The 26,675-nt window shown below is 43.4% G+C and overlaps 1 protein-coding gene across 2 annotated transcripts in view; it reads right to left on the minus strand.

The window, feature by feature from the left end:
* PLPP1 (phospholipid phosphatase 1) overlaps positions 1 to 26,675 on the minus strand; it is a 208,083-nt gene that overhangs the window by 158,735 nt on the left and 22,673 nt on the right. The window lies entirely within an intron of this gene.

A 26,675-nucleotide genomic window follows, 5' to 3' on the forward strand; every position in this document is an offset into this window, starting at 1 on the left:
TAAAAATAATAATAAAATCTGTGTCTTTATATTTCCATATTCCTTGATTTCAGAGTTATTCTACCATCTTGGGATAGTGACAAATTGCCCTTGGCTCCAAGAATAAAGAAAAAAAAAAAAAAAGAGGAAAAACCACATTAGAGATAAACCATCAACCCTTTAGGCAATCCTAAATCAATTTCATAAGATTAAAACATTGGAACAAATTTATTAGCCAGATGAGGGCCAACTATAATCTAATCAATTTCAACATACTGACAGACTGGGCATCAAAAATACTGGAAGTTATCTCCTGCATAGCTAAATGTATTAGTTAGCATCCCATAAAACAGTCAATATCCAATAGAAACTATTTCTCTTTTGGGTATATATACACGATTTTGGTGGAGGGTTTGCTGTCAAATGTAGGTCTATAGCCCGGACAGCTTGATGGTCCATTCAACTAAACCATTCCCTCTCCAGGTGTGTCTGTGCCTGTGCCTGCAGACTGTAAATATTCCCTACCCATTTAACTCATCCTGGCTGGGACCTGGGCTCATATTCAGCAGCACTCAGAAAGTACTGCTGAATATCAGGTCTGGCCACCTTGGCCCTATCTGGGTACTCCTGGACTGGAGCTAAGGCGGAGCCAGAAGTTAACTGGATACTACCGATATTCAGTGCCAGTGCCCGGTTAACTATCCAGGCAAGTTGGGCTAGATTAAAAGTCTGTCCTAATTTACCAGGTCAACTATCCAGCACCAGTACTCTTGATAACTTCAAGCAGAATTGCATGTTCAGCATCGGTCTCTGGGTATGGCTCAGTGACTAATGTCCAGTTCTGAATCAGCCCATGGTGGCCAGTATAAAAAATAAAATCCGACTACCACAGGTTGAATATTGACCAGCTAATGTACATGGCAGGCATGATGACTATTGCTTCTCTCCCTCCCCCCCCCCCCCCCCCCCCACACACACACACAAAAAATTGATTCACATACTACTCACGTTAAAGCAACCACCTGATCAAAAAGGTGCTCATTTAATCTGTCGTCTGGCTAAACCTTTGCACGGAACCCCTCCAAATCTAACTAAATTGTCAGTTATTCCTGAGGCCACTCTGCAACAAAAAAAGATTTAATCCAGTTCACAAAAAAAGTATCCCCCATCTGAGAAATTATAAAAAAACTAAAATACAAGCTATGTGCATGTTACATTCCAGCCTTGTTCTTAATGGTAACTTTAGCCCTACCCTTGACGGCAAACCCTCCTCCAAAATCACATCCTATATAATAATTTGCACCTCCAACGTTTTACGTCTGGATGCCTGGGTTCTTAACAGCCATAACCACTCATTGCTCCGCCCTTGCATCAAAACGTAATGACGTCAAAGGGCGGAACAGTGAGAGGGAAGGGAAGCCAGCGCCAGCCAGCCAGAGAACGTTCAGGTACAAATCGAGGGGAGGAGAGAATCGCAAGGGGAGGGCAGAGGAGAATGGATGGGATGTGAGGAGAGAATCGTGGGTCATCGCTGGACATGGAGGGAAGGGGAGGGAAAAAAAAAGCATACATGACAGCCTTCCTAGGGCCCGTTTCATTGTTGAGGAAACAGGCATGGTTACACTAGTATATACAGAGAACTAGTTTTTTTATTGGACATTGGCCGTTTTATGGGATGCCAACTAATACATTTAGCTATGCAGGAGATATTCAGGACAGCCCTGCTGTCCATTCCACCACACTCACTTTGGTTTGTTCCACATTACAAACAGGGGGAATTTGCAGAAGTAGTTTTCCTGCTCATCTCCATCTGCAGGGATGCAAAAATTTAGAAAACCTTGGGTAGCAAGCATAATTCTTTTCTTAATCTTCCCTGGGGTAGATACTAGGGCAGGAGAGGCTCCTGCCTGCTTAAACCATGCTGAGTGGCCGCTCACCAACATTCAGCAACACTTAATGTGGCATTGTCCGGGCAGTCCCTGCAATTATGTGCACATCAGCCATATTTAGTGCTGGTGCCCACATACCTAACCAGGCAAATTGCAATCTTAACTTAATGCATAAGCCCTTACTTCATAAGAAATGGGTACTGGTAAGGGCTCACTCGATAATCTGTTTTCATGGCAAAATTAGTGCATAGCCATCAATAAAAAAAAATAATAAGCAGAAATTCAGTCATTTTACCCCAGCAGTAAAGGGCATACTAATGCCACTTTTTTTTTATCACTGTTTGGTAAAAGGGCCCCTCAGAGTATTTTTTAACTCTCCTTTCCCTTAAGCCAATCTATCCTCAAACTGGGGGGGGGGAGGGGGGGGTCAATATTTAACTCACTCCTCATTGGTAGCTCAAGGTGAGGGTTACTTATCTACTGTACTTGAATGTAGGTCCCTGGCACCAGAGAACTTTAACATTTAGGAAGCCTATTAACCTGCAATTAAATAGCTCATTTATGTACTATTTTTTTTACTGCAGGGTTCACTAGCTTGTGGCACCCCATGGTAAAATTTAGTTCTGGGTTTCTGAAGCCAGGAATAGCACACATTCCCAACTGCAGCAATGCAAAGCTTTTGGAGCCCAGCCCCCTCCCCCGGCCATTCTTAAAAGGCCAAACAGTACCATTAGAAATCAAAGGTATACTGCTCCATCCTCAATACCTTTAAATTTGAAAATCATGATTCCTCTAGCCCTATCATCTGCCTCCATACCTCCCTCCCAGAACTTCTCATAATTCCTGCTGGGTAATTGGAGGACAGCAGCAATCCATGGGCACTCCTGCCCTGCAACTGCCTCTTCAAAGATGGTAGCTCCCAAGGAGGCTTTATGACAGGAGACGGCACAATGACAAAAAGTTGAAGCTGTCTCCCTCACGCAGCCACCATATTGTGTGACCCCAAACATTCACAGACGCTATTGAAAACAATAGAAAACCTTTGAGGTTTATAACTGCCTTTGTGTGTGTGTTTTTTTGACAGCTTTTTTATGTATTTGAAAAATCTTCCCATATGTAACCCAAGGTGTTTTTTTTCTTTTTTAAACCTTGGGGGGGGGGGGGGGGGAGGAGGGAGGGTCCTTGGGGCGTGAGCCGTGGTCTGGCTGCTGGTGCGGGTGCTCTGGAGCAGCAGACTTGTTTTTGGAGCTGCAGGATGCTCAATTTTTGTAAGGGACAGCTTTAAGACCGGCTATGCTTGAGCCTTGGGGTCAAGTTGTGGGAACTCCCGCGGCTCCAAAAACAAGTCTGCTGCTACAATATGGTGGCAAACTCCGCCCACTGCCTTCAGCCCACAGAATGGGCCAGACAGGCTCATACTATCTCCTGTCATAAAACCTCCTTGGTAGCTACAGCCCCCCTAAGACTACTACCAGGTGACTGCAGCTGCCATTTTGGAAGAGGTCGTTGACAGGGTGACCACATATCACTCCTGGGTCCTCCCTCAGCAGCCATCAGGTATGCTGAGGTACATGCCCAAGGAGACCACACTCAATTTTAAGGGATTTAGAGGGAGGGATGCAGAAGGCAAGTTATTTTGTGCAGGTGCTTTTTGTGTTCACACCACTTCTTGAGGTACACAAGCTGCTTTATTAATTCTGCATACCATAATGCAGCTTAATTAAGGGGGCTTAAGTATGTACCCGAGACAATGGAGGGCGAAGTGACTTGCCCAAAGCTACAAAAAATGACATTGAGATTTGAATCCCAGCTTCCCCAATTCTCAGCCCGCTGATTTAAAACCACTGGACCACACCACCTCTCCCATTCTTGCCCATACGACCCAATTAATTCTCAGGACAATAACAAACAGCGGTAAAGCAGCACAAATAAAAACAAGCAGAAAAGCAGTCATAGAAGTTAACAAAAAACAGACAACCCTTAGCAAGAATCTTATGGGAAAATTCCTCTCCTCAATAAAATGTGGTAACAGAGGAAGCCTGAGGGAATCAGATGGTTTTAGTTGTTGCTTAAAAGATTCTGGAAAAAAACATTGCCTGGTCCAAAAAACTCAGAAAACCTGATTTGGATGAGCAGAATAATAATAATTAAAAAAAAAAAAAAAAAAAGTTATAAGCTTGCTCAATAATAAATACCATCACACTTATTTGTTATTCAAAGGCCCAAACCAGTATCACGCATGAGTCTGCTGCAAGGGTGGGTGCAGACTGTTGAATCTCACTATAACTATGACCACTTGAAAAGTTGTGATGTGCTCCTTTCACTGTGCTATAAAGACCTTAAGACTGTTTTATTGGAGTGGAGTAGCCTAGTGGTTAGAGCAATGGACTTTGATCCTGGGGAACTAAGTTCGATTCCCACTGCAGCTTTGATCCTGGGGAACTGAGTTCGATTCCCACTGCAGCTCATGACTCTTGGCAAGTCACTTAACCCTCCATTGCCCCTGGTACAAAATAAGTACCTGAATATATGTAAACCGCTTTGAATGTAGTTGCAAAAACCTCAGAAAGGCAGTATATCAAGTCCCAATTCCCTTTTATTGATTGCGCTGGTGGTAAAAACCCATTTGGCATACCAACAAAAGTTATTTTCTTTTTAATTTGCTACTTGCAAGTAATGGAATTAGAGCAAAGTGTTGGGGGGGGGGGGGGTCTCTGAGCAGGGACCGTCCCTCTATGTTAAATTGTACAGCGCTGCGTAACCCTAGTAGCGCTTTAGAAATGTTAAGTAGTAGTAGTAGTAGATATGGGGTGGGAATGACCAAGGAGGATTCCAAGTCTCCACCTTCATCTCTCATTAAAGTGAGACATTTGCTCAGTTTGCTTTAAAGCTACTGATACCAGAGGTCTCCTGTGCTACTCCACTGGTTCCCAAACATGTCCTGTGGGACCACCAGTCACTCGGATTTTCACGATATCCACAATGAATAAACATGAGAGATCTGTGCACACAAATGTCTTTCATGACTATTTTAGATATCCTGAAGACCTAGAGGCATATTTTCAAAGCACTTTGGGAGGCTAAGTTCCATAGGTTTCTATGGAACTTTGGGAGGCTAAGTGCTTGAAAATAAGCCTCCTAGGGTCCTCCAGGACAGATTTGGGATCACTAGTCTACTCTGTTTCGTTCAATAAACATATCACAACATCCACAATACAATGAAAGGGAAGATAAAAGGCCAGGGACTCTCCTGGGCAGTCAGTGACAAATTGGTGCAATCAAAATATACAAAGCCATACTATTAATTTACAACGCAGTAAGTTCTGTTGCTCCTTGGGAACCAATTAACCATCCCTACAACAAATACATCTTTCCCATTTAATATACAGAGAATAACGAACATATACAGTCTTACAACCAGATTATAAACTACAACCACCATAAAAAAATCTCATGAACCCCTTAATTCTCCAAATTAATATTGTTATAGTCATGTATAATGTAAAGCAGACATTTACACAGCTCATAGCTGAATCTGCAACTATTACAACAGTTCTGTGGAAAACACTGTCATTTATGCTAAAAGCCCACAAAAGGCAGCAAGAAAGTGCCAGACCAAAGTCATTCCAAGAATGCTAAAAATCAAGACACACACTGCATCTGCAGTTAAATTATAAATCTCATACAAGTCTTAAATCTGATAAAACTGGAGTTAACCCAGCCTTATCCAGCCAAGTGGAGTTTTAGCTGCCAGAATGCAGTTTCATAGCATGCATATTTTGGCAGCAGAAAAAAAAAAAAAAAAGAGGAATTTGGGATGTATGGTACCTAGAAACCTAGAAAATGACAGCAGTTAGGGCTCTTCATCTTAGAAAAGAGACAGCTGAATGAGGATATGATAGAGGTCTACAAAATGTGGTGTAGAACAGGTAAAAGTGAATCAATTTTTTACTCTTCAAAAAGTACAAAGACTAGGGACATTCAATGAAGAAATACTTTTAAAACAAATAAAGGAAATATTTTTCACTCAACTGGATGAGGGACCTAGGAGAAATCCTGAGGCATAAGTTCAAGATTTCCCTTTGCCACTGACACATTCTCTCTGTCTCTGTGACCTTTAGCAAGATACTGTACACCTTCACATACTTTTAGGAATAGATTAAGAACAGGAATACCAAGTTTCCTGAACAACAAAAAGGAATGGTTAAGCTCTGGAACGTGTTGTCAGAGAATGTGGTAACAGCAGTTAGTGTATCTGGTTTTTAAAAAAGGCTTGGACAAGTTCCTAGAGGAAACGTCCACAGTCTGTTATCGACAGACATGGGGGAAGCTCCAGCTTGCCCTAGAGTTGGTAGCATGGAATGTTTCTACTATTTCGGTTTCTGCCAGGTACTTGTGGACCTGGATTGGCCACTTTTGGAAGCAGGGATACTAGCTAGGTGGACCATGGCTTTCTTATGTTCTTCTAAAGACCCTGCTGCCCATCTACACCAACTACTAAGCTCTACAACCCTTTCCTCTCCCATAATGATCTTCTATACTTGACGTATGCTTTCTTGAATTCCGATACTATCCTCATTTCCACCTCTGCTGGGGAGACTATTCTACACATCTGTCACCCTAAAGAAATATTTCCTTAGATTATTCATGAACCTACCTCCTTTCAACTGAGAGGAACGTACAGAATGAGGAGTTGTAGGATGAGAGTGAAAGAGCTCTGCCTCTCCCCCCCCCCTCCCCCAAGCATTTGTACCTTGGAGGTATTTAAATGTCTCTCATATCTCTCCTCTCCTTCCTTTCAAGAATAGACATTTTTAGATCCAAGTCTGTCTCCATATAGCCACCCTCTGGACACACTCCATCCTGTTAATATTCTTTTGAAGGTGCAGTCTCTAGCACTACAGATAAAACATCAAATAAATGCCATTATATAAATCCCTGGTTAGAGCTATTGCTTATTTTTTTTCTTGCTGGCCATTACTTTTTCTTTGTACACAAGCATCATCCTGGCTTTTGCTACTGCAATTCCTACCTGTTTGGCCTCCAAAATATTAACAAATACAATTACCCCCAGATCACACTCTTTCAGGTACAGAAATACATCGTCTCCTATATTTTACTTCTTCCTTGGGTTTTATAGCCCAAATGCTTAGCTTCCATCCTCTAAACCATGGTTCTTCAATGCAAGGCCCAGGGGCCAATGGCAGCCCCCCTGGAGACCTCTGGGATGGACCCATCATCTTAATGGGTAAGTTTTTTTTCCCTTTTACTATCTGCCTCTCTAACCAAACTCACAACAGAAAGGAGGAAATGGATTGGGGAAGAGCCGCATGCTTGAAGGACAAGACATTTCTCAATAGACAAAGAGAATGCATGCGAAATGCTCTTCTCCTTGAGGATACCCTCATTGAAAAGTTTAAGATGGTTTGGAGGAATGGATGCCATTGACACGCTAGTCAACAGTGTCTGGCTCCACATGGGAAGACATTTGGTCACTCTCCTTCAGATCTTTTGGATCCAAAGCAGCCCCAACTTAAAAATGAGTGAAGAACACTACTCTTGACCATTCCTCAAGCTTTGCTAGATCATTCATATTAGCCACAATTTTCAGGGGGTCTACCCAGTTGCAGATTTAGTTATCATCTGTAAGTAGACAAGCCTTTCCCAACAGTCCTTCCACAATATTACTTACAAAAATGTTGAAAAAGAACTAGTCCAACGACTGACCTCTGTGTTACACCTCTGGCAACATCTCTATCCCCATAGTAAAAACCATTTCGACTACTTTTGTTGCTTCCTATGATGCCCATTTCTGATCCAATCCGATATTTTAAGGCCCATACCAAGTTTCTAAGTCATCTATGTGAAATCATGTCAAAGGCTTTGCTGAACTCTAAGTACACCACATCTAGCACCCCTCCCTCCCCCAAACCCAATTTTCTGGATACCCAAAGAAATTGATCAGATTTTGTCTGACAAGATCTACCTGTAGTAAAAGAATGATACCTTGGATCCTATATTCCATTGGACTGACAAGAAATTATTAGGGGGTGCTGCTCAAAAAAGTTTGGGTCATGTTTCCCTTATAAATGGATTAGTCTTACAAACATTTATTTTAAAAAATGATATTTTTGTAATGTTGTAGTGGTACGCTCAAAAATGTACGTGAACGCTTGAATGGAAGTTTGGTTATGGGCTCATTCATTTAGTTGATTCCACCTGATTGATTACACAAAGGTACTGGTGCCGCAGTCAGCCAACAGAACTGCAACTCCCTCATAAAACATTTTACTCTTTTTTTTTATACCGCACACCAGTGGAGTATCATCACTTTCAGAAGACTCATTAGCTGAAGTATTTTGTATTCTTTTCTGTTTTGGGGTTTTTCATCACAGAAAAAAAAAAAAGACATAAAATTAAATTTCAAACAAATGTACATCCCCAGAAATTATGCCCACACATTTTTAATATTCAAAAATAAATTCTTAACATTTAATAGCAATGCTGCTAGCATGCGCAGATAAACTGCACCTGGACTTTTAGCTGCATACTAAGCTGATCTTTAAACATAATGGGATAAATAGTGCCGATAATGTGGCGCACTTAGCATGATTCTAAGTATTGCCATACTGGGGCAGAACAAAGGTCCATCAAACCCAGCATCCTGTTTCCAACAGTGGCCAATCCAGGTCACAAGTACCTGACAAGATCCCAAAACAGTACAAAACATTTTATGCTGCTTATTCTAGAAATGCACAAGCTAGTAGAAAAACAAAGGAGTGCGACTTATATTAAGGGAACATCCCAACCAGTCCCCAGGGATATTGTTCACCTTTCACTACTATCGGTGTCCCTCTATTTTGCGACCGTTATCATCATTGACGTTTCCAACCTTCCTGCCATTTAATTTTTTCTTATTTTGGGACACTGATAGTAGTGAATGGTGAACAATATCCCTGGTGACTGGTTGGGATGTTCCCTTAATATAAGGCGCACGCCTTTGTTTTTCTACTAGCTTGTGTATTGCTATTAAAAAGAGTCCTAGTAGAATATTGTCTCAGGAAATTAACAGTCATTCTAGAAATAAGCAGTGGATTTTCCCCAAGTCCCTTTTAATAATGGTCTTTGGACTTTTCCTTTAGGAAGCCATCCAAACCTTTTTTAAACCCTGCTAAGCTAACCACTTTTACTACATTTTCTGGCAACAAATTCCAGAGTGTAATTACATGTTGAGTGAAGAAATATTTTCTCTGATTTGTTTTAAATTTGTAGCTTCATTGCATGCCCCCTAGTCCTAGTAGTTTTGGAGAGAGTAAAAAAGCAATTCATGTCTACCCGTTCCACTCCACTCATTATATTTTATAGAGTATATTCCCTTTATAGATTTGAGCTTAGCACTAAGGTGTGCCTAACTGTAGGTGGCTGCAAAATGCTGCCACCTAAGTTAGGTACACTTAGGCATGGTTCTGTATCAACACGCATAAAATCCGTGAACGCCCTTGATCATGCACCCAAATTGATATGCGCAATAGGATATGCACCTGAATCCTAATCAATTACCAGCACTAATTGGCAATTATCTCCCAATTATCAGAACTGATTAGCTTGTTAAAAACGTTGTGCACACTCTTTATAGAATCACACTAAGTGTGTCTTTAATCGGCAACAAGTTTTCAGGCGCAATATATAGAATTTGGTTGTATGTGGACTTCAGTTAAGCATCCTACTAAGAAAATGTGCCTGTAAGATTATAAGAGATGATCTGGTGCCTTGTTCTCTTCCTAAAGTCAGGAGAAAGAGACACCATCAGAGCAGAAAGGATTTTTAAAATCACTTTACTATCCAAGTGGGAATATTACAACATCAAGAAACAGGCAAGTTCCGCAGGACTCCAGAGAACCTGCCTATCCCTTGTTATTGAAAACTAGGAAAAAAGGCCCGTTTCTGACACAAATGAAAACGAGCGCTAGCAAGGTGTTTCCTCGGAGTGTGTGTGTTTACAGAATTGTGTGAGAGTGAGTGTGTGATAGAGAGAGAGTGAATGTGTGTGTGTGACAGAGAGAGTGTGAATGTGTGTGTGTGACAGAGAGTGTGAGACTGTGTGCGAGAGTGTGTTTGTGTGTGAGAATGAGAGTGTGTACCAGGGGCCCCCTCCCTCCCAGTTTCAGGGTCCGCCCGCCCCCCTCCAAGTTCCAGGGTCGTTGCCCCCCCCCTCTCCCCCTCCCTCCCAGTTTCAGGTCCGCTGGCCCCCCTCCAAGTTCATGGGTCGCCCTCCCTCCCACCCACCCCAGTTCCAGGGTCGTTGCCCCCCTCTCTCCCTCCCTCCCAGTTCCAGGGTCGTTGCCCCCCCCTCCCCCCCCCCCCCAGCCACCCTGCGATGTTAAGTGAAAATTAGGGAGCTGTGTAGTGTAACAAAACGCACCTGCAACGTTGTGAAGCTGACTCTGTGGCTTCATTGAAGTGAAGGGTTGGTAAGGTTCGTCAGATTCGTCAGTCTGTCACCATCTCTCTCGGCCCCACCCTCTCGCCTCTGATAGGTCCGCCGCCCTCGACGTCAAAACGTGATGATGTCGCGGACGTCAAAACGTGATGACGTCGAGGGCGGCAGACCTATCAGAGGCGTGAAGGCGGGGCCGAGAGAGATGGTGACAGACTCACGAATCTGACGAACCTTACCAACCCTTCACTTCAGTGAAGCCACGGAGTCAGCTTCAGAACGTTGGATGTGCTTTTTATTATAGTAGAGATTCACTGTTGAAGCATTGTCCCCCACAAGGCAGCAATGCACACAGTTTAGAGGGAACACTGCTTTGAAGACAGGTGTGTCTTGCAACAAGAACTACTATTTAATACTTCTGAGTGTTTGTGGAGCTCAGACAGATTAAATTATTTTGCTGTACTTTAAATATCTCGGGTGCTGCTCAGAGGAGGATTTTAAAATGTTTGCAAAAAGGACCAAACCACTGTACAAGTTCTGAATTACAAACATTTTCTGCACATAATCTAAACAGTAAAAAGACTAAGAAAAAAACCAATCCTGCTAACTCCCCTATTCCTGCAGGTTTCTTAGGACTACTACCTCAGCAACACTAGACTTTGGACCAGGGGTATCCAACCTTGGCCCTCGCCAGGTCGGGTTTTCAGGATTTCTCCAGTGAATATGCATGAGATCTATTGCCATACAATGGAAGAAGTGCATGCAAACAGATCCCTCCATTGCCCCAGGTACAAGTAAGTACCTGCATATAATATGTAAGCCACATTGAACCTGCTATGAGTGGGGAAGCGCGGGGTACAAATGTAAGAAAAAAAATCTCATGCATATTCATTGGGGTGATCCTGAAAACCCGACTGGATTGCGGCCCTTGAGGACCAGGTTTGCACAATCCTGCTTTAGAGCTAACTAGGGAATGTTTATTTAGGTGTCCTTTTTACAAAGGCAAGCTATCATTTTTAGCACACGCTAAAAATAAGCATGCACTAAAAGATTCCATATCTTCTCATTTTTCCATCTTTGATACAAGAAAATTTTTAAAAGATTATTTCAGTTATCAGGCAATACACTTTTGGCTTCGTTACCTCCTGATAGATTTTCTTCTTTACGTAAGAATTTAAAAACTTGTTTAAAAAATTTCTTCCTTGATTGCTTTCCAGAACTGCTGTAATTGCCTATTGATCATGGCTGATCTATTCTTACTGTACACCGCCTTGAGTGAACTGTTGTATCCCGCTAACTCCCACAAAACTGTGGTTTAAAAAACAGAGAACAAGAATCATATTACATTACATTCAACATTTAAAAAATAAAGAAAAAAAATTTATGCCACAACTTACTAGTCAAGTTCTGTGAATAAAACAATATCAATTATATCCCACATATAATTTATTTTATTTATTAAGATTTATTTACTGCATTTTTTGAAGGAATTCACTCAAGGCGGTGTACAATAAGAATAAATCAAACATGAGCAATAGATAATTACAGCAGTAAAAATATTCAAATAACAATACAAAATATGGCATAATATACTACTAAACAATGTCAACACAATACATAAAACATTTTAATTGTAAGTGTAGGGTATAAGCAAAGATGGAACATATACATAGGTAACAGAGTAAGAGGAGTTAGAAAGTAAGGTGACCAATTTAAACAAAAGGTGCACACGAGGTCAGAGAGATAGTTAAAATATCTCAGAGAACATGTCCTGCTGCTGTATGTATGGCCCATATCACTCCTTGTGTGTGTGATACTACCAAGTTAGTTACTTCTTCCATTAAAGGCCTGGTTGAAGAGCCAAGCTTTCACCTGATTGCTGAAGAAGAGATAGTCTTTTGTGTTAAGCAGAACCTTTCAGGGAGTGCATTCCAGAGTGTGGGGAGCTACTCCAAAGAAGGCCCACTTGCAGGCATCACATCGTGTAATGTCTTTTGGAGAGGGTGTGATTAGTGATAATCCTTGGGAGGTGTGTGGAGGATCATCCTATTCTTAGTGATAATCCTTGGGAGGTGTGTGGAGAATATCCTATTCTTTCAGGTACTCTGAGCCATTTCCTTTCACGGCCTTGAAGATCAGCCAGTTTTAAATTTAGTCCTGTACTGTACTGGTAGCCTATGAAATTTTTGTAAAAATGGTGTGATGTGGTCACGCTGCTTACAACCTTCTATGAGTCTTGCTGCAGCATTCTGAATCAGTTGGAGCTGGTGCAGACCCTTTGTAGTCAGACCATTGTATAGTGCATTACAGTAATCCAGTCTTGATGTTATCATGGCATGCACAACTAGGATAAGATTTACCTTCTTGATGTAAGGAGAGAGGCAGCATAGCTGTCGCAAATAGTAGAAGCAGCTCTTGAAGGTTGCTTGGATTTGGGGAATCAGAGTAAGTGTTGAATCTAACTGTATTTCAAGGTTCCTGACATGTTATTTGAGGGGAGTTTGTACATCCCAAAAGAGATTTTGATGTCGGGTATGTATCCACTTTTGTTAGGGACCCAGAGAAGCTCGGTTTTACTTGGGTTCAGCAAAATTTGTTGTGTTTAGCCCATTCTTGAATTGATGTTAGACAGGTAATCAGTTTGTTCAAGGCTGTAGGTAAGTCAGGTTCAATGGGTATGAGCAGCTGCACATCATCTATGTAGATGTAGAACTGAGTATCCATTGACTGAATCAGCTCAGCTAGTAGCTTATTGACCAGAATAGGCAACAGTATCAATCCTTGTGGTACCCCAAAGGTCAGTGCCCATGGTGGCGATGAGATGCTGCCAAACATTATGGATTGTTGCCCGTCTGACAGTTAGGATCTGAACCAAGTACTATTCCATTGATACCTGTTTCTGTCAGTCATGCTAGCATGATATTATCCATAGTGTCAAAAGCTGCTGAGAAATCTAGCAGTACTAACACCGAGGCAAATCCCCTCTCTCGATTTCTGTGAAGATCATCTAATAGGGATACGAGGACTGTTTCTGTTCCATAACCAGGTCTGAATCCAGATTGGCATGGATCTAGCCAATCACTGAGTTGAACACAGACTATTTGTTCTATAAGTGTCTCTAGAAATGGGATGTTGGATACTGGCTGGTAACTTCAAATTTTGTCCTGGTCAAAGTGGTTTTTCTTAAGCAATGGGTGAACCCACTGCCCTTTTTAATGCTGTTAGTTGTTGTCTATTAGAAAGAGAGGAGTTCACAATTTTTGTGGCGCCTTCTAAGAGGCCCATACTTGCCTGCTGCACTATCTTTGATGGGCAGGGGTCAAGCGAGCAGGTAGTTGGTGAAAGGTCTCTTACGATTTTGTCGAGGCTCTTCTCTGTCATTGGGTTAAAAGTATCCCATTTGTCTCTGTCAGGAGGAGGAGTTTGTGCACTCCAGGTTAACTGATTGGAGACGGAGTGGGATTGCCTGTAAATCCTGATGGAGACTTTAAAATTTTGCAAAGTATGCAGCAAAATCATTGCAGTTCAGTTTAGACTGGGCAGGCTGGTTCTGTTGTGGGAGTTGCAGTTGGCTTTTTCTACACTGAACAACTGCTTGGTTGAATTGGCAGCCTGTGAAATGATAAAAGTTAATCAATCAGTTATCCAGTTTATCTTTAAAATGCCCTGAAGAGATCTTTTGCATTCTGTTGTAGGCCAGCCTCCCACTCGATCATATATTTCATCAACTTCACTGGAACATGTAAGATCCTCTCTCTTCTCGCAGTATGTGGAGTCGCTTCCCTGAACATCAGCACCTGGAACTAGCTAAAAAGTAAACTCACTGAACAGACCCCTGCCAAGATGTCAGCTTCAACCAAAAGGCAAAAAAAACAGGGGAAAGCAATCAAAACCATTTCTTAGGGATCTACTCCCAGAGTAAATGGAAAAAAAACAAACAGATTTTCCTCTCACATTTTCCTAAGTGAATGGGAACTGAGAAAATATATTGAGATGAGAGGGTTGAGGAGGCAAATAAAATAGCTCAGTACATGGCACATCAATGGGTACAATACAGAGCACTAATGAAGAATCTAGGGTAAAAATCTATTTCATTCAAGAATGGGCTAAACACAACAAACTTTTGGAAGTTCTCTCTATCTCCACCTGCTGGCAGAGGGACATAACCCACCAGTCTCTGGATTGATCTGTGGGACGCTATGGAAAACAGAGTTTCTCTGGGTCCCTAATACAAGTGGACACATACCTGACATCAAAATCCCTTTTGGGAAGTATGAACTCCTCCTCAAATCACAAGTCAGGAACCTTGGAATACAGTTAGATTCAACACTTATTCTGTTTCCCCAAATCCAAGCAACCTTCAAGAGCTGCTTCTACCATTTGTGACAGGTACGCTGCCTCTCTCCTTACATCGAGAAGGTAAATCTTATCCCAGTTGTGCATGCCATGATAACATCAAGACTGGATTACTGCAATGCACTATAAAATGGTCTGACTACAAAGGGACACCAGCTCCAGCTGATTCAGAATGCAGCAGCAAGACTCATAGAAGGTTGCAAGCAACATGACATCACACATTTTTGCAAAAAAACTTCATTGGCTACTAGTACAATACTAGGCTAAATTTAAAACTATGTCTGATCTTCAAGGCCCTGAAAGGAAATGGCCCTGAGTACCTGAAGAATACGATGATCCTCCACACACCGCCAAGGACACTAAGGTCCTCCCAAGGACTTTCACTAACCATACCCTCTCCAAAAGACATTACACAGTGTGATACCCGCAAGCGAGCCTTCTCCGGAGCAGCCCCCACACTCTGGATGCACTGCCTGAAAGGCTCCGCTTAACACAAGACTATCTCTACTTCAAGAAGAAGGTGAAAGCTTGGCTCTTCAACCAGGCCTTTAATGGAAGAAGTAACTAACTTGTTAGTCTCACTCACACAAGGAGTGACTCAGGCTGCACATACAGCAGCAGGACACGCTTATCCACTCCTGCCCTGGCTGAGATAATATTTAATTATCTCTCTGACCTCATGTGCAACTTTGTCACCTTACTTTCCAAGTCTTCCTACTTTCTTATCTCTCTACATGTGTCACAACTTTGCCTTACCCTTCACTATCAATTATAATGTTCTATTAAGTATTGTGTTGACATTATAAGTAGTATATCATGCCATACTTTGTAGTGTTATTTGAATATTTTACTGCTGTAATTCTCTATTGCTCATGTTTGATCTATTCTTACTGTACACCGCCTTGAGTGAATTCCTTCAAAAAGGCGGTAAATAAATCCTAATAAATAAATAAAATAAATACATTTCTAGTCCATGGCTAGCAGTTTCCTCTTTTGCCAAATACTGGGCGGGGGGGAGGGGGGGGGGGTTCCCCTACAACAGCTGCTAGCCACTTTCCGGAGACTATGGGCCCTGTTTACTAAGCTGTGCTAGAAGCGTGCTAGCGCTTTTGGCCCGCACGAAATGCTAGAAACACCAATAGGAATATATGGGTCTCTCTAGTGTTTAGCAAGTGCTAGAAACGCTAGCGCACCTCAGTAAACAGGGGCCTAAGTATCTGAGGGGGTCTTTTACTAAGCGGCTATAAGCCCACCCTCAGTGTGTACCGGTGTTTACCGTATCGCACGCCGCCCAGTTACCACTGGGTTAGCGCAGGTGGCGTGTTCCCCCCTAAAATGGCCATATGGCCAAGTGCTTCACTTGCCACACGGCCATTTCTTAAAAAAACAAACAAACAAACAAACCTTTTACCCGCTGCGGTAAAAGGGGGCCTCAGCATGCGTCAGAAACACGTGCCGAAGCCAGATCAGGCCCCCTTCTGTCACAGCTTAGTAAAAGGACCCCTGAGTAAATTGAAACTTTTAATTTTTATTTACAGGCCATCCTAATGAACAGTGCGAAAAGTGTTTGAAATACTTTGATTAAGAATATGAGGACTAGGATAGTAGGCAAAGGTGTCAAGACTGACAGAACAGATGTTATAGGAAGGAAACTGCAAAGGCACATGGAAAATCTGGCTACAGAGCCAAGCGTAGAGCCCAGATCTGTAGACTCTGTGCAGAGATAATGATATGCTCTGAACTCCAGTGAGACCACAGCAAGAAAGATGCATCCTGTTTTGGTCAGCGCTCTGTAGTAAAGTGGCATTATTACATTTGTGGAGGTTAGGAAACCAGCAGAAAGGCTGCTCCTAACACGAAATTATAAAAAAAAAGGACTCAGTCGGTTTGGAACAATTCCTCAACGTACAACATCTACAGTACATGCTTGTACACCACCTTGAATGAACAGGGTGAATGTCTGTTTTATTAGAATTTATTTACTGCCATTTTAAAGTGAAAATAAGTCTTACAGCGCTAACATCTTCAACCAACATACAGAGCAGGACAAGGCTGGAAGATGCAGCCGTGAACACACTTCGCATCAGAACGAAGATGCACACAAAAAATTAAGGAGACAAGCAGGGTAACGGAAATCGCAGTTCAGCAGTCAAAGAAATGAAATACAGAATTTTTTCTCATAGGAATTCATTCCAAAGTACTAGCACAGCAGAAACATTAATTTCATACAGTGGGGGAAATAAGTATTTGATCCCTTGCTGATTTTGTAAGTTTGCCCACTGACAAAGACATGAGCAGCCCATAATTGAAGGGTAGGTTATTGGTAACAGTGAGAGATAGCACATCACAAATTAAATCCGGAAAATCACATTGTGGAAAGTATATGAATTTATTTGCATTCTGCAGAGGGAAATAAGTATTTAATCCCTCTGGCAAACAAGACCTAATACTTGGTGGCAAAACCCTTGTTGGCAAGCACAGCGGTCAGACGTCTTCTGTAGTTGATGATGAGGTTTGCACACATGTCAGGAGGAATTTTGGTCCACTCCTCTTTGCAGATCATCTCTAAATCATTAAGAGTTCTGGGCTGTCGCTTGGCAACTCGCAGCTTCAGCTCCCTCCATAAGTTTTCAATGGGATTAAGGTCTGGTGACTGGCTAGGCCACTCCATGACCCTAATGTGCTTCTTCCTGAGCCACTCCTTTGTTGCCTTGGCTGTATGTTTTGGGTCATTGTCGTGCTGGAAGACCCAGCCACAACCCATTTTTAAGGCCCTGGCGGAGGGAAGGAGGTTGTCACTCAGAATTGTACGGTACATGGCCCCATCCATTCTCCCATTGATGCGGTGAAGTAGTCCTGTGCCCTTAGCAGAGAAACACCCCCAAAACATAACATTTCCACCTCCATGCTTGACAGTGGGGACGGTGTTCTTTGGGTCATAGGCAGCATTTCTCTTCCTCCAAACACGGCGAGTTGAGTTCATGCCAAAGAGCTCAATTTTTGTCTCATCTGACCACAGCACCTTCTCCCAATCACTCTCGGCATCATCCAGGTGTTCACTGGCAAACTTCAGACGGGCCGTCACATGTGCCTTCCGGAGCAGGGGGACCTTGCGGGCACTGCAGGATTGCAATCCGTTATGTCGTAATGTGTTACCAATGGTTTTCGTGGTGACAGTGGTCCCAGCTGCCTTGAGATCATTGACAAGTTCCCCCCTTGTAGTTGTAGGCTGATTTCTAACCTTCCTCATGATCAAGGATACCCCACGAGGTGAGATTTTGCGTGGAGCCCCAGATCTTTGTCGATTGACAGTCATTTTGTACTTCTTCCATTTTCTTACTATGGCACCAACAGTTGTCTCCTTCTCGCCCAGCGTCTTACTGATGGTTTTGTAGCCCATTCCAGCCTTGTGCAGGTGTATGATCTTGTCCCTGACATCCTTAGACAGCTCCTTGCTCTTGGCCATTTTGTAGAGGTTAGAGTCTGACTGATTCACTGAGTCTGTGGACAGGTGTCTTTCATACAGGTGACCATTGCCGACAGCTGTCTGTCATGCAGGTAACGAGTTGATTTGGAGCATCTACCTGGTCTGTAGGGGCCAGATCTCTTACTGGTTGGTGGGGGATCAAATACTTATTTCCCTCTGCAGAATGCAAATAAATTCATATACTTCCACAATGTGATTTTCCGGATTTAATTTGTGATGTGCTATCTCTCACTGTTACCAATAACCTACCCTTCAATTATGGGCTGCTCATGTCTTTGTCAGTGGGCAAACTTACAAAATCAGCAAGGGATCAAATACTTATTTCCCCCACTGTAGATCCTTCTTCCCACACACATTAGGGAGTTCTTTTACAAAGCCATGACAAAAAGTGGCCTACAGTAGTGTGCGCGCGCTGGGTCACTTTTTACCGTGGTTGGGAAAAGGCCATTTTTTTAGGCCGGGAAATAGGCGTGCGCAAAAATTTAAGAACTAGCACACACCTATTTACAGCCTGAGCCCTTACCAGCAGCCATTAACTTAGCGGTAAGGGCTCATGCCCTACCTGTGCGGTAACCATGCAGTGCGCACCAACGTGGTTATGCTGCCGATTACCACTGGGAATGCCCCCACAGTAGAAAATAGAAAAATATTTTCTACCATGGGATTCGACATATGCCAAACTCGCAATTACCGCCGAACACAGCAGGCAGTAGCGTCAATTTGGCTTGCGCTACCCACACATTAGCTCTTCCGCAGCTTTGTAAAAGGGCCCCAAAATGAATAATGGATGGATGGATGGATGGAGACTTCCGACTTCAAACAGACAGTACAATATCAATACAGAAGCCTTAGATGTTCTAAAATATTAAATTTGAGGTGGAAGTTGACGATGAGGATCTAGTTTGTCCACTAGATCCTCATCTTCAACTTCCACCTCAATTTTAATGAGGAAAAAGGAAGGATGGGAATTAATAACCATATTTGCATACATTAACTATGCATACCTCCCAAAACCAGGTAGCCCATGTATAACCTACACTTTATAAGTTGCTATGCAACCAGAAGTAGGAAGAAACATCAGATAATAATGCAATTAAGAAAGCAGACACACACTAGCTAAAACACAAGTACACAATCACAATGACAGCCAGCTCCCTCTCTCCAGTACAGGAAGGTTCCTGTACCTTTGGGGGGGGGGGGGGAGGGGACACCTTTCTGATATTTTGCTGGACAACACTTAATTTGAATTTTGGCCACCTTCTCCTCCCATCAGTGGCAATGCAGGAAGCCAAAGCTAACCACCAGAAGCATAGCCAGGTTGACGGCACAGGGGGAGCGAGAGTGGACTTCCGCCGGCGCACATTTTCAGTGCTACACAACGAAAAAAAATAGGCGCCTGCAGAACTCCGTTTGGGGGAGTGGCCGCTCCCCTGGTGTCCCACCTAGCTACTCCACTGCTAACCACCAGAACCACGAGCTCTTTCCCCAGTATTCAAAACTATTTAACCGGCCAGGAATAGATCCTGGATGGTTAGATAGGGTTTTAGGCGCCTAACCATGGATATTCAGTGGGACATAACCGGTTAGTGGCTGGCTATGGTGCAACATAGCCAGTTAGGCACAGATATTCAGCAACTAACCAGCTATGTTGAGCAGTCAAAATAGGCCGCTTAAATAGCAGGCCTATCTTTGACTGCTAAAAAGTTAACCAGTTAGCACTGAATATCAGCATAGCTGGTTAACTTTTTAGCGGCTAAAATAAACCCAGATATTCAGTGCCGGACACCGGCTACAGCCCAGCACTGAACATCTAGGTTTTAACTCTGGCGGCGGAGAGCAAGCGCACTGCCTGCCGGCGGCTAAATATCGGGCCCCTTTTCTTTAAAAATATGCAACAGTCATTGCAAACCATTATTAGGGCTTTAAAAACAAAAGTTAAGGCCTATCTACTCCCTGTTGCCTGGGTTTCACCTTTACCTTTAACACTGTTTCCTGCCCCATCATCTTACATAACTCCTGTTCCACACATAGGAAATTTGACAGTTCCCTGGATCACACTCTTACTCTACAGCTTGAACAGCATCCAACCTTTGTGCTAACACATCAGCAGAATTTAATCTCCTACAAGAAAGCTACGGATAGTTAACCAAGTCCAGCCAGTGGCTCATGTTGCTTTCCAACTCAGGCTAGTGTTCATAGTGTTACCATATGTCCGGTTTTACCCGGATTTGTGGACAAACGGGCAGGCTGGCAGGTGGGCCTAGTGGTGTCCTATCCTCCCCTTACTGTACTGCCCTGGTGGGTCTAGTGACCTCATCAGGGCAGGAAAGAGCCCACTCTTTCCTGCCCAGAGCGGCTGCAGACTGTCTTTTGCTGCCTCCAGTCCAGGCGCCGATTCAAAATGACCACCGAGAGTTGAAGCAGCGGCCTCACAAGACTTCTGCAGAAGTCTTGCAAGGTCACTCTCGGCGGCCAATTTGAATTGGCGCCAATACGGGAGGGAGCAAGACAATCTGCAGCCATTCCAGGCAGGAAAGAGGGGGCTCTTTCCTGCCCCGAAGAGGTCACTAGACCACCAGGGCAGTACAGTAAGGTAAGGTAGGGGGAGGGGAGGATAGGACACCCTTAGAGAGTGTGACGGAGCGGGGCAGGGGCATGTCATGTGTCCTCTTTTTGGGGGGAGCAAATATGGTAACCCTAGGTGTTCACACCACAGTAACAGAAGCGTACTTTCTTTGAAAGCATACTAACCCATTAAACTAGTACAGATTTCTGTATAACAACAGAAGTAATTTACCACCGAGTTTTAAGCATGCTTGGTGGATTTTCCTTGTCAGTGACTGTATTGCAACTATTGAAGCAAAGCTTTTAAGAGATTAGGATTTCAAGCTTCTGCATTCTTGGGTCAATCTGGTACTCAGTAGCAGTACCATGGTCTTTAGTTTGCTCCCTGGCTGGCTAAAGAATGTTGGAAAGGAGTTGTGATCATTGCTTAAGGGTGACACCTAATGGCTGGAATCAGGGCCCAGTATTTCTGAAGGCGCTCTGCTGCATAGCCCTTATCCCAGTTATTTGTACCCCAATTTGACTGCCCCTATCGGACCAACCGTTCACTTGTCTATTAGATTGTAAGCTCTTTGAGCAGGGACTGTCTCTCTTTGTTAAATTGTACAGCGCTGCGTAACCCTAGTAGCGCTCTAGAAATGTTAAGTAGTAGTAGTGTTTTGCTAAAGATTAGCTCAAGTTATCTGCAGCCATGTCCATTTTATTCCTATGGGCCCTGCTGCAGATAACTCAAGCATATCTTTAGTAAAAGACCCCCATATAGGCATATTTTCAAAGCACTTAGCCTTCCAAAGTTCCATAAAAACCTATGGAACTTTGGAAGGCTAAGTGCTATGAAAATATGCCTCTATAGTGTTCAGTCTAAGCCCTGGTACTGAGTTAAAAGTTCCAAGGAACATGAGGAAACTGCATGGTCAGAAATCCCCTTTTGTTTCTCAAATTCCACTATGTGGTTTTGCTGTCCTCAATACTCTGTAGCAAAACCACTAAGTACTATGTGCAACAGTGATAATGTGTGCAATTTCTTCCATAAGTGGCCATTTATTGCGCCTGTGTTTGCAAGGCTATGAGCAAAACAAAAAAGGCAGGGAATGTTCCAAAACACTCACTGTAAGCAATTTAAGCCAGGACAATTTTTACTGGGAGCTAAAAATTAGGCACACCTAAACTAGTAACATAGTACCTGACAGTGAATAAGACACCAAAATTACAGTCTCACCCAGTCTACTCAGCAAAGTATTTAGAGTTGTGTGAGGGAGTCTACAGAATGCTACCACTTTCCCTCAAGGATACTCCCTCACAGTATCGGAGGTTTAATGACAGGAGAGGGCATGAGCCTATCTAGCCCATTATCTGGGCTGAAGACAGTGGGCGGAGCTTGCCACCATATCCTTTTTCCTTGCTTTTCCTTGCTTTCCTTTTTCTCTTGCTTTTATTTACTTTCCTTACATAAAGGTTCGTGGCCCTATTTATAGCTTCTTTCAGCCTGGACCACTGTCCTTCCACTTCTTGTATTTCCTCCCATCCCATCAGCTCCTTCCTCAGGTATTCCCCCATTTTACTAAAGTCAGCATGTTTGAAATCCAGGACTTTGAGTTTTGAGTGGCCACCCTCCTCTTCAGCCGTCATATCAAACCAAACAGTTTGATGGTCACTGCTGCCCAGGACATTTGACACATTATCCCCATTTATGAGTACCAGATCTAGCGTCGCTCCCTCCCTCGTGGGTTCCGACACCATTTGTCTGAGCAAAGCACTTTGAAAAGCATCCACGATCTCTCTACTTCTTTCCGATTCCGCAGACGGAACCTTCCAATCTACATCCGGCAGATTGAAATCTCCCAACAACAGCACCTCTCTTTTCTTCCCCAACTTTTGAATATCAGCGATCAGATCTTTATCTAGGTCCTCCAATTGTGTCGGGGGTCTGTAGACAACACCCACATGGACAGAGGTTCTATCCTCTCTTTTTAAGGTGATCCATATTGCTTCTTCCTTTCCCCAGTTCCCTGTCATTTCAGTCGCTGTGATATCATTTCTCACATACAGAGCTCCTCCTCCACCTTTACGCCCCTATCCTTCCTAAAAAGATTATAGCCTGGGATGTTTGCATCCCATTCATGGGAACCATTGAGCCATGTCTCTGTGATTGCAACTATGTCCAAGTCTGCCTCCAAGATTAGGGCATGAAGGTCATGAACTTTATTGCTTAGACTGTGAGCATTTGTGGTCATCACTTTCCATCTACATTTCCAAGTATGTGTTTCGGTTTTAGTGATTTGGGGGTGTCTTTTCTCTTTGGGTACCTTCATATCTTTTTGTTCCACCTTCTTTGCTTTTTCTTTTTCTTCCGCCTCAGTTTTATTTTCAGGAGCATCACAGTGCTGTAGTGGAGCAAAAGAATTCTGTAGGGGCAAAACTTGTGAGGGCGGATGCTTCTGTGTCACATAACGAAGCCTGCCTGAACCTACTGTGAACCATCTATTCTTAGGTGGTATTATCCTTTGAGGCAGTGGTGAGAATTTGGTATGATTCTGTGCAGTATGATTTTGTGCTGTCCTAGAAGTTGCTTTAAGTGCATTCAATTCCTGCTTTACTTTGCTGAGCTCCTGTTTTAAACTAGCAAGCTGAAGACAGATAGGACAAGCTTTAAGTCTCCAGAAGCTTGGTCTTGAAACTAAAGCACCACAATTATTACAGAGAATAAAAGTCATCTTGATTTGTTGAAATGGGTATGAACAGGTGTACTATGATGGGGTTGTAATTAGGGTGGGGTTAATTTATGATATGTAGTATATTTGGTAAAGCTATATAGGAAGTGTCAGTCTTGGGGTGGGTGGGCTTAAGTGTAAGACCTATGGAATGTGTTTGCTGTAACCTATCTCTAGAACAGCATTGAAATGCCCAGAGCCACAAGTGTAAGGTAGGGGGAATCAGAAAATAATCTTATCTGAGAGCACCCAAATCTATCCAGCTTCTGTTCTGTGTAGAGACAAAAACCACGTGGAGAGAGAAGCTCCACCTGTGCTATGCAATTACCTTACAACAAAAGCAGATGGGGGAGGGGAGGAATTCCACAGTATGGAAGCAGAAGGGAAAAATAAAAACACAAGAGAAACTACTACCGATTTTAAAGCACTTGTTAAATCCAGTTCTCAGATTATCAACTATCAAATACAAATAGCCAATAAGCAGTTTTAAAATCAGTTACATAGAATACAGATATCAATTAGAAATAGCCACTAAGCAGTTAGTTAGGAAACACAGATTATGAGATCACAAGTTTAGCTGAGCAGTTAAAGATAGTATTATAATGTGTATGCGATGCGATGCACTACCGTTTCCGACCCCATGCACCGTGGAAAACCTAACGGGAGGTCTGCACCTCTTGTTGGGGCTGGTGTGAGGGCATCGGAAAGGGGAAAAAATGTTCAAGTGCTCGTCAAAAACAAAAAAGGACGTCCCTGACAAGCACGTGGACTTTTTTTTTCTGGATTGTGATGGGCGTCCTTCTCAGACGTGTTTTTCGTATGTGCCCGAAATGACCACCACCGGAGAGAATCGGTGATCAAACTATTTGGACGTCCCTTTCGATTATGCCCCTCCAGGTCTCTCTCAGCCAATCACAGCGCATTTAGCTGACACACTCTTTAGCACTCTGAAGAGAGACTCATGGGCTAACTACTGCTGAAGTGACAGCAGCAATCCATGGCCCTAGTGCCTCTGTCTATCCCAGGATTAGACTCCAACTGCCTAAAGCAATTTAACTGGGAAGGAAAGGCTCCTGCCTGGTTAAATTGCTTGTGGCAACCTAAGTGCGGGCTGAATATTGACCGGCAAATTTTCGTCTTCCTCTCTCTCTCCGTGACTCGGATCATTGTCTCACACAAAGAACCACCTTCCTCCTGGAAGCTTTTCACTGTTCCATGTGCTCTGACAGTTTTTTTATTTCTTTGAAAACTTCTCATATGTAGTTCCTCTGTGTACATCACTTCAGCCGCTGGGAGCCCTACTGGCACACATTGCAGTTCCTACAACACTTCAGAGCAGGCTGAGCAGCTGACTGCAACTGATTTGGATGTGCCTCTGGTCCATTTGGTAAGAAAAAAAATGCTTTTTTTCTGTTGGGGTTTTGAATGATAGAGGGAGTAGATGGGAGCAAGAAGAGAGAAGGGATGGTCAGAATAGGAAGGCAGGAGATTTTTTTTTTTTACTGTTGGGTCATTGGAATGATAGGGAGGGAGTTAGTGGAGGTGACAAGAGAAGGGATGGAAGGTCAAGGATGGGATGATTGAAAGGTACAGAGGAGACAATTTTTTTTTTGTTACATTTGTACCCCGCGCTTTCCCACTCATGGCAGGCTCAATGCGGCTTACGTATTGTATACAGGTACTTATTTGTACCTGGGGCAATGGAGGGTTAAGTGACTTGCCCAGAGTCACAAGGAGCTGCCTGTGCCTGAAGTGGGAATCGAACTCAGTTCCCCAGGACCAAAGTCCACCACCCTAACCACTAGGCCATCACTTTTTGGGGATGTCATGGAGAGGGGAGGGTGGGGTGTAAGGAGAGAGGAAAGGAGGACAGGAAAGGTGGGGTACAAAGCAGAGAAAAATATTTACAAATTTAGAAATTTTAATTAATTTATTTTTTACTGTTGGGGTCTGAGATAGGGAATGGGTGGGGGCAACCAAAGAGAAGAGGTGGTAGGAAAGGAAGGATGGGCGTGCAGACGGGAGAAAAAAAGTTAAACTTTTTTTGGGATGATAGAGAGAGAGAGGGTGGAGGCAAGAAGAGATGAGGATAGGAAGGGTGGGGTACAGAGCGGGAGAAAAAAATTTTCTCTCTGTTGAGGTCATTGGGATGATAGAGGGAGTGAGAGGGACTGTCTTTCTTCTATGTTTGTGCAGCGCTGCGTATGCCTTGTAGCGCTATAGAAATGCTAAATAGTAGTAGTAGTAGTAGTAGTTACAAGAAAGGGGATGGTGAGGACAGAAAGAGGTGGAGTACAGAGGGGAAATTTTAGGGTAAAGGCGTAGGATGGAAAAGAGAAAAAGTATGAGTTTCCTTTTATAAAAGAAGGGAAATAAGGTGATGGGGCAGGAAAGGAGACAGAATAAAGGGTGTGGAGCAAAGGAAGTTTAGGGAAACAAGGGTAAACAACAGAGAGGCAGGAGGAAGAGAGTGGGGAATATGGGGTAGGTGTCAATTTCAGCTCCTCTCGCGGTTTCTCTGAGGGTGGGACAAGGAGTTGATATGCTGGGGCTACTGCGCCCTTCTTGGGGTGGAGGAGCAGCCTAGTGGTTAGTAAAGCAGACCTTGATCCTGGGGAAATGGGTTCGATTCCCACTGTAGCCCCTTGTGACTCTGGGCAAGTCACTTAACCCTCCATTGCCCCAGGTACAAATAAGTACCTAAATATACTATGCAAACCGCTTTGAATGTAGTTACAAAAACTACAGAAAGGTGGTATATCAAGTCCCATTCCCTTCCCCCACTTGCTATTTCTCTGGGTGGTGGGATCCTCTCAGTCTCAGAGAATCTGCAGTGATATAATAAGAGTTGCTGAGCTCCTCTTGTTATTGGTGGCTGATGAGCCCCTCTTACTGTTTCTCTTGAGGTTGGAGCAACCCAGCTGCCGAAAAACAAGAGGGGCTTGATGGACCTTCGGTCTGTCCCAGTATGGCTATACTTATGTACCTCCCATGGAGAGATGATGTGATGGAGCCGCCAAGTCCCAGTTGTTGTCTTCTCGGGGGGGGGGGGGGGGGGGGTAGGAAGGGAGGTGATATGCTAGGGCCAAGTCCCTCTTGCCAGTTTCTTTGATTAAAGGTACTCACTGCACTAATGTTTAGTGCATGTACTGAATTCCCTACTATAAATGTCACCACATGCCGCTACCTACTAGCATTCCTCTGCTCTTAGCCACTGCCTTGTCACACTGATTACCCAGTGGTCTCCTGCC

This window comes from Microcaecilia unicolor, chromosome 2 (genome assembly GCF_901765095.1).
Source record: "Microcaecilia unicolor chromosome 2, aMicUni1.1, whole genome shotgun sequence".
Lineage (NCBI taxonomy): Eukaryota > Metazoa > Chordata > Amphibia > Gymnophiona > Siphonopidae > Microcaecilia > Microcaecilia unicolor.